Here is an 8,127-nt window from a genome sequence, read left to right as displayed (position 1 = left end):
AACAAATCTGCACGGCAGGCACACGCTGCAGCAAGCGGAGGTGGCTTTCACGTGGTTCACCTCTCTGCCACGACACAAGGTTTTATCCCTTGGTCAAAGCACCACATCCTCTGCAGCACCCAGGAAGCCAACGGCATGTAACATGCTTGGCAAAAATGTTAAGTCACTCTAAGAATCCCTTTTGTAATCTTCCCCATTGAAGAGCTTAAGTCTCTTCATTCTGTTTTAATGGAGTAATTTATCAGCCCATTCCTTTTAAAAGTAACTAATATAGATAGATTAGATAGTAAGACATGATACATAAAGAATAATAGTCCATTATTAATAATAAGTTTCCAATATATTATAATTCTGTGTGATTGATTAAAAAGTCTGTTGTTTTACTCTAACATCTTTTTAAAGACTTCTCAATATCAGTTCAAGATTAAAAAGTTAAACGGAAGCTTAATCATCAGTTCTAAATGTAACTTGGAAGAGTACTGGCTTTGGGAGCACTTGAAATTGTCACGTGGCTTCTTGAACATCAGAAGGCGAAGCATTTTATTCATCCCCCCATTTCAGTATCACTGCATCCCAATTGTCTAGTCAACACAAAAGTCTTTCCCAAAGAACAGAAGAATCAGTTTGAGTTAAACAGGTGGGACTGATCCAGCTGCTTGTGAAATTAGAATGTCTTCATTACTCTTTAATGAGCAGCATCTCTCCATTAACTCCGTCTTACACATGGCCAAGAATCTAGTTTATAGGTATTTCTAAAGCATACATTCAATCAGGATCAAAGTAGAATTCCTTCCCCAGCACAGAAACACTTGTGCATCAGGGAATCAGAGTCATGAAACATGGAAAAAGTGGCAAGTGATTCTAGAAAGAGGAAAAACATAGGGGAAAAAAAAGGAAAAGACTATTAGTAAGTTCATCACCAAAAAAGAGTCTCCTGGTCCACAACACAGCTACAGTCCAGAGGCACAGTTTTCCAGGGCCTTACAGAAAGGTACTTATTTGTTAGACTGCAATAAGCCAGTTAACCTCTGGGACATGCCAGCCCAGAATTCAGCACATGCTGCACATCTGTGGGAAGAACCTCGCAGCAATTTCTGCTCCTACAGAAATCATGAATAATTTCAGCCTCAGGATAATTCTAATGACCTTGATTAAACCTGGAGGAAATTGGCTCTCTAGTAAAACTAAACATGTATTACGAGAAATACTTTTTAACCTCCATTCCAATTCATACACTTTTTAAGTTTCAGCCTGAGAACCATCGCCAGTTTCTTTTGTGAATGCTAATTCGGTGGGATAACACTGCAAAAACAATCCTGCACCTGGGTGCGATTATCTCTCTGAAAAGGACACTTTTCACCAACAACTTGCAATAACAAAAAAAATGTAAGCTGTCAGTCATAGATTAGTCAGTAGTTTAGAATCATAGAATGGTTAGGGTTGGAAGGGACCTTAAAGATTATCTAGTTCCAACCCCCCTGCCGTGGTCAGAAACTTTGGAGAAATGGTTTATATGATAGGTAGCAGGAGACTGCGTCTGACCTGTTGCTGGGCTGCAGTGGGGCTGACGAGGGGCCAGGGGTGCTCTCCAGCCAAAATACCAAGGAGAAAAATCACTTGGTTGTCTTTTCTCTCCTCCACAGAGGAGAGGAACTGATCTTCCCGAGTGCCAGGTACCCACACGCACATGCGGACACCACCCAGGGCAAGGCAGAAATGAGTTCATGTTTCAAACGATGAAATTAATACACTGGCAATAGAATATGCAATTTCCTTGTTTATTGCCTTTCAAGTCAATCCCATTGCTAGAGGTTGTCATTTTAACAACAGGGAGAAAATTAATTTGACAGAAATTTAAAGCGTCCCTGTTAAGTCACAGGGACCTCTCAGCTCCACTGCTGTATCCCAGAAAAACAGGGACCCTTGCTTTTTCCATCCTCTCTTTGGCTGCAGTGCCTTTCCCTGGACACTAAGGAAACAGGGACTGAGCAGAGCAGTGGCAGGAGTAGGCTTTTAGGCAGGAAAACCCAGAAGTGCTTAAAAAAGAAAAAGCATCCTTATTTTTCATCCTGATAAACTACCATATTTCTGTCAAAAAACAAAGGTGTTGTTTGCAGTCAGAATGTCTCTTTTTGTTCCTCTGATTTAAAAGAAAAATCTATAGACTGACTAAATTTACTCTCAAATCATACTTTTTGAGCCAAAGAGAAAAATACTTTGTTTTGGAAATGTCAAAATGAGATATTATTATAATGAGACATATATTATAAATGATATATTAAATATTTCAACACTCCCCACTTTGGCATTAATTCATCATTTCATCCAAGACAAACTTCACTCTGGAACAGCGTGGCAGAGATCTATACAACCCGTTTGCAGACACAGATCAGCATCACAGCACCTCTTTCAATATTAACACCCGTTTCAATCAACTCCAAAGCAGTGCTCATTAGCAACAAACTAATCCAACTCATTAGTCAGCTGCTGCAATGGCTCCATGTCCGCCTGCGCTGCCCAGCCCGGGCACCCCCAGCAGCTGTTCGGAGGAGGGCACAGCTGGACAAGAGCACTGTCTCTCAAATCCATGGCTGGATAAAGTGTCCTTTCTTTTCTGATAAGGGCATGGGTTACATTTCCACCATTATACTCAGCACGGAGAAAAGAAAAGGAGCATTCGGACAACAAACGCCTGCTGAGGAACAGGATGGGCTTAGTCAATAGCCAAGCACAAAATTATCTCAGCAGATTTCAAGCTCATTTCCATGGCAAATGCAGATTCTGAAAACAAATAACTAAATAACTAACTAAATGAATGAAGGAATAAATAATTAAATAAATCAAGCTTCTCTTCACCAGCCCAGTGGGGAGGGGGCTCTGGACCAGGGGGTCTGCTGCCCCAGCACAGGCAGGCTCTGCTCAACGCTGCTCGGGCTTGCAATCTAACATCAAAGCTGCCGTGTAAAAATAAATAAATAAGTAAAACAGAGATGAAAGCTTCATTCTGAAGAAAACATCCTGCAACCTTTCTGGCCTGAATTGAGCAGATTGCATCTGGGCTTCCTTTATTCTGCTCTCAGTCACACGTGTGGCAATTCAGAGCAATTTGGCCAAGCCATTAGCCATATGCTAACCAAGGCTTCTCCTCCTGCTGCCTGCTTTCAGATTGTCTTGCAAGGCACCGGTTCAGTCCTGCTTACAACTTGTTTTCCTTTTTCTAAACCACTGTATTTTCTGTTTTAACATCATTTCCCCCTACACACAACACAATCTTGTTCAACTTTTAATATTTCCATATACGTAAAATAGAAAACACAAATGTTTCACAAACTCTGGGGGATCACTGTTGATAAAGACAAAGAAAATTTTGTAGAAACAAGCAATGAGTGGAAATCCATCATTAGGAATGCTGCATTTCCTGACCCGAGTCCATTCTCTATACACAAAGCCTTGGTAACAAGCAAGAACAGCAGTGATGACCATCCTTCGCTTGCTGCAGTTGCAAACGTTGCCCCAGCCCAGCTGCAAGTGTTTGGTCCTGGATCTACATTCAGACAGACCTCGGGTTTCTCTTCCTTCCTATTTGGATCCTCTTTAGGAACCAAAACCTGAATGCATCCATGTTCAGACCAGAAAACTCCATCCTGGACAAAAGTTGAGATACTGGGCCATTTTTTTTCCTGCTGGTGATCATGTTCGATCGGTTTCTGTCATCCTATGTCTTTTTTTTTTTTTTTAAACAAACCCTATAAAAACCAAACACTGACAGAGCCAAGAGCAGGGGGCTGCAGTTCCTTATAGAAAGTTGAGCTTGGCCATAATGTTATTCATATGAAATCTGATATGAAACCTCCCGGGTGTCATGATGTTCTTTATATTACAGTAAGTTCAATACATTAAGGATGCAGGAAAATCTCATTTGGGACTGCAAAGCAGCCAAGAGGCTTTGCAGATTCCCCAGAAGCTGGGAGAACAGCAAATCACAGCAGCTCTCCCAAGCAACACAGAAGTTAAATAACCCCGTGTACTGGTACTGGCATCCATCTGAGGCAGCACAGAGTGCTTTACAAAGTTTAATAAATGTAAACCTTACAAATCTGTCTTGTTTTACAGATGGTTTGCTGTCACTATTCCTCGCAGAGGAAGAGCAAGGCGCAGAGGTCTGTGGCGCTGCACAGCCGGATACAGCATCTCGCCTTTCCAGCATCTCTCCTTCCCCCAGGATCCAGAGCACAACTGCAACACCTGCACTAGCTCCACAGATCCTTCTTGCATCCCTACAGGGCCAGCAAGATCCCCAACACAAACAGCACGCAGTCCAACAATCTCTTTGCAGAGCAGCTTAAGACCACAACAACAATCCCACCCTGGGATCCTCTTGACTATGACCAGGACAGCAAGTGTGAGGGCACGCAGCCTGTTACCAAAGACCTAAACAAAGAAATGTGCAGAAATCCACGTGCAGCTTATTAATATTTCATTATCTATATGCAACAGGCTTGTAAATAACTTCCTGCAATGCCTGGGCTGCCTCCTTGCTGCCAGCCATCCTTGTGCACGTGTCCCAGAGGAAGCAGGGTAAGGACCCATCGCACCACTATTTGTACTGCAGAGATGCTCAACAGCACTATGCTCACAATCTCTCTGATGTTCTGGATTTGTCCATCTTTGCAAGAATTAGGGATCCCAGGCAAGCAGCTTAGAGAGAACAACAAAACCAGGACTGGCTGAGCCAAGCGCCTGCCGCAAGGTTCCTTAGATCATCTGGCTTTTCTGAAGCTTTACATGCTGGTCAAATGCCAGCCATCTCACCTCCTCACTTCATCCACAAGCAGAGCTCTGTCTGCATCCCCCCAGGTCTCCACTGTACCTCCAAGCACCATTGCTCAGCCTCTTGCTGCTGGGGGGAAAGGGGTGTCCTGCCCAGGGATCCCAGGCAGCTGCTGGAGCAGTGCACGCTGTCAGAGATTGCTTCAGCTGGAACAAGCGTTTCCTTAACATGCTGTAGTTCTCTGCAACAGACATCACCTCTGGGAAGGGGCTCACCCTGGGAGACCCGCAGCAGGAAGAGGTCACCCCTCCAAGGGCTGAGCAGGCAGGGTCAGCGCAGACCCCAGCATCCCCCTCCACTGCGGGTACCAGCCGGCCGAGCCAGAAAGCTGCGAGATCTGCTTTCAGCTTGGCACAAAGGAGGTAGAACACCTCTCCAAGGAGATGTCACAACATCCCTGGATGCTGTTATCATTTTGGTTTAGAATACCAGGCCAAGATTAATTTCTTGTTCTGCTCCAGTAGCACAGTGTGTCTTTCAACATTCAGCTGGCACAGACCCCTTGCACCAGCTATACCCCACCCCAGTCATAAAACATCAGCTAGTCCCACTGACTGTGGGAATGGACATCTTTTAGATACTGGTTTCCAGCCCCATTTTGTACAGGTAGAGCAAGGTGTTCTGGGCACCCCACCAGTGCTGTTTACCACACTTTGGTGGAGTTGTTTTCCTGGAGAAGGTCCATGCTTGTAAAACCAAAACTCTCTGTAGCAATACATCCACCCTGAACAAATAGCAAAAAGTCAAAGAGAAATATGGACAATTCTCACTGTGTTCTGAAATGCAGAAACATGTATTTTACCTGTTAAATTAATTTAATTTCAAATTTTGTATTCTGCTGAAATATTAGCTTTGTTCCACTTAAATATGTTTAGTGTATTATAATATGTTTTCAAGTAATTGAAATAACATTTTATCATATTGATACTTCAGAATTATAGGAAAGCAATGATTCAGTCTTATTGAAATAATAAAAAAGTTGTGAATAATTCACATACTTTTCTTTCCTCACATAATTTAATCTTTTCATTCCAATTCTAGGTCAAAAGCCTTTAAACGCAGAATTTCCCATGAAAAGAAAATTTTGGGTTCTGGCTGGTTCCAGTCCTTGACAGAAAATTCATCTTGTGCTAATTTATAATAAAGGAAAATAATGGAAACCAGATGCAAGATTATTTCCATTGCTAAGTTTTTTCATGCTCAGTGTAAGTTCAAAACATTCATTTGTTCAGCAATTTAACACTGCTATGGGACAAGGAGGTGTTGTCAGACCCCCACTGCAGGAGGTAACAAAAAACATCCCTTTTTACCCAATACCTGTCCCTGAAATAACCTCTATGAAATCATCTGCTGCTCCCAAAGGTGGAGCAAAGCCCTTAGTAAATGCAGAAAACCTTTGAAGGGCCAGGAATAGAAATCGGAGCTAAAGCACTTAACAACTCCATCCCTAAGTCAGGGGCTCATTAGCAATTAATTGGACTGCATGAAAACTATCCCAACAGCACAAAGAGAGCCCCAGCGCTGCCTTGTGCCCAGTGGGAGCAGGCTCAGCATTGGCAGCCCGGGAGGGGAAGGGAGATGCACCCTTCCTTTAAACCCAGCCTGTAAAAATAGACAGGACCCTGCTGCCAGCCTGAGCCCCGCAGAGACACCAGCCCTGGCATTGAATACCTGAAGGTCGCTTGGGGTCTTGTCCAAAATAAATGTGCCTCAATAATTTCAACAATCAGATTGGAAAAGTGTTAGGTATTTGCACTTACATCCATTCCTCTGGCACAAAAAGCTTCACTTTTCCGTCACTCAGCCTTGGCTGCCTTGCCAAAACATTTTGCAGGTGCCTTGTACTCGATCTCTTCTATTAGTCATGAATGGAGACCTTGTCACATCCGGTGGTTTTGCTTATTTTGGTGTTTAAAACACCCACACTTTGCAGTGGGGGAACAATTTCTGCAGCCCAAGTCAAAGCAGGAGCCTCTGAATTGTACCTTTCTTACAAAGAAAAGAAATTTAGAATTAATGATAAAACATGATTCAGACAATTGTCACTACATTAGTTAAGGGGAGGACGAGTCGCAGCCCAGTGGTACAAGACAGCAAAAGGGACACACGTGGGAACGGTGGCAGGGAACAGAGCAGAGACAAAAGCAATTCCAACACAGGGAGGATGCGAAGGAGAGTTCAATATTCCTTCTGCACCCTGCATCGTTCTTCGGAAGCACACCCGTCATCTCACGGCTACAGGGCTTCCTGCCATAGACACCACCTTCATCAGGATTTGATGAGTGATGATCCTCCTTGAAAGCTGGCTCTGGAAAGCAGTGCTGCACACTTCCCTGCTTTTCTCCCATCATCCAAATTGTAGTGAGAGTCCAGAAAAGAAAACAGAAAGAGGCTATAAAGCTTTATACAAAAATTAATCACCTGAGGGATTTTACATAACAGTATCTAGTAATTGGAAGTAAAACTGAGAAATGCCTTTTGTCTGCTCCTTTGCAAAGGAATTGATCCTCTTCAGGATCCAGTCAATAAAGGTCCAACTTCACCAGGATTGGGACAAACGAGATCCTATCCTAGCAAAATCCTAGGAAAGAGCTGCAGACATCCACCACTCCCTCACTTACAGAGCCATTTTAGATCTCTCATTTTACTACTTTTTTTGCCTTTATCAATAAAGGAGACTCATCTAGAAGCAAGGCACATGTCCAGGAACCCCCCCAATGGGTTAGCTCAGCAGCAAAACCAACAAGCTGTAAAGCGAGTGTGTTAACGACCTAATGCATTACAAAGCTGGCTGTGTAATAATGCTGCGCATAAATAACAGACTGCAAAGATCATTAAAAGCCAATCAAAAGTATAGATTACACCATAAAGCCTCTTTAATGTCTCCAATATTCTGATACACAGAGAAAGCAACCTTGGTCAGCAAGCAGTTGCAGGCACTCGGCAGCAGCGTTGGGGTTTCAGCATCTCCGCCTTAGAGTTTTGCTCCCACCGCTGGCGTTATCCCTACAATTTTTCACACGGTTGTTCTCCATAAGGGGAGGCATAGCTGTCAGTCATGGCTGTATTTTTGTATGCTCCCAAAAAGGCCAGATCCAGCAGAACTTCTCTGCCAATCCCAGTCTCAGCATCTCAGTCCCGATTTGGGACCCCACCAGCACTGCCTGGAACAACGATGGGGACTTCACCCCTGGGGTGTTCACGAGGTGGGCAATGGTTACGGAGACACAGCTCTCTCCAGCATTTCCGAGTCACTCGGATGAAGAAGCAAAGCCCTCATGATAAAGCATCCCTTT

The sequence above is a fragment of the Eurypyga helias genome, unplaced genomic scaffold (assembly GCF_000690775.1).
Source record: "Eurypyga helias isolate BGI_N326 unplaced genomic scaffold, ASM69077v1 scaffold1301, whole genome shotgun sequence".
Taxonomy (NCBI): Eukaryota; Metazoa; Chordata; class Aves; order Eurypygiformes; family Eurypygidae; genus Eurypyga; species Eurypyga helias.
Note: the sequence above shows the minus strand (reverse complement) of the source record.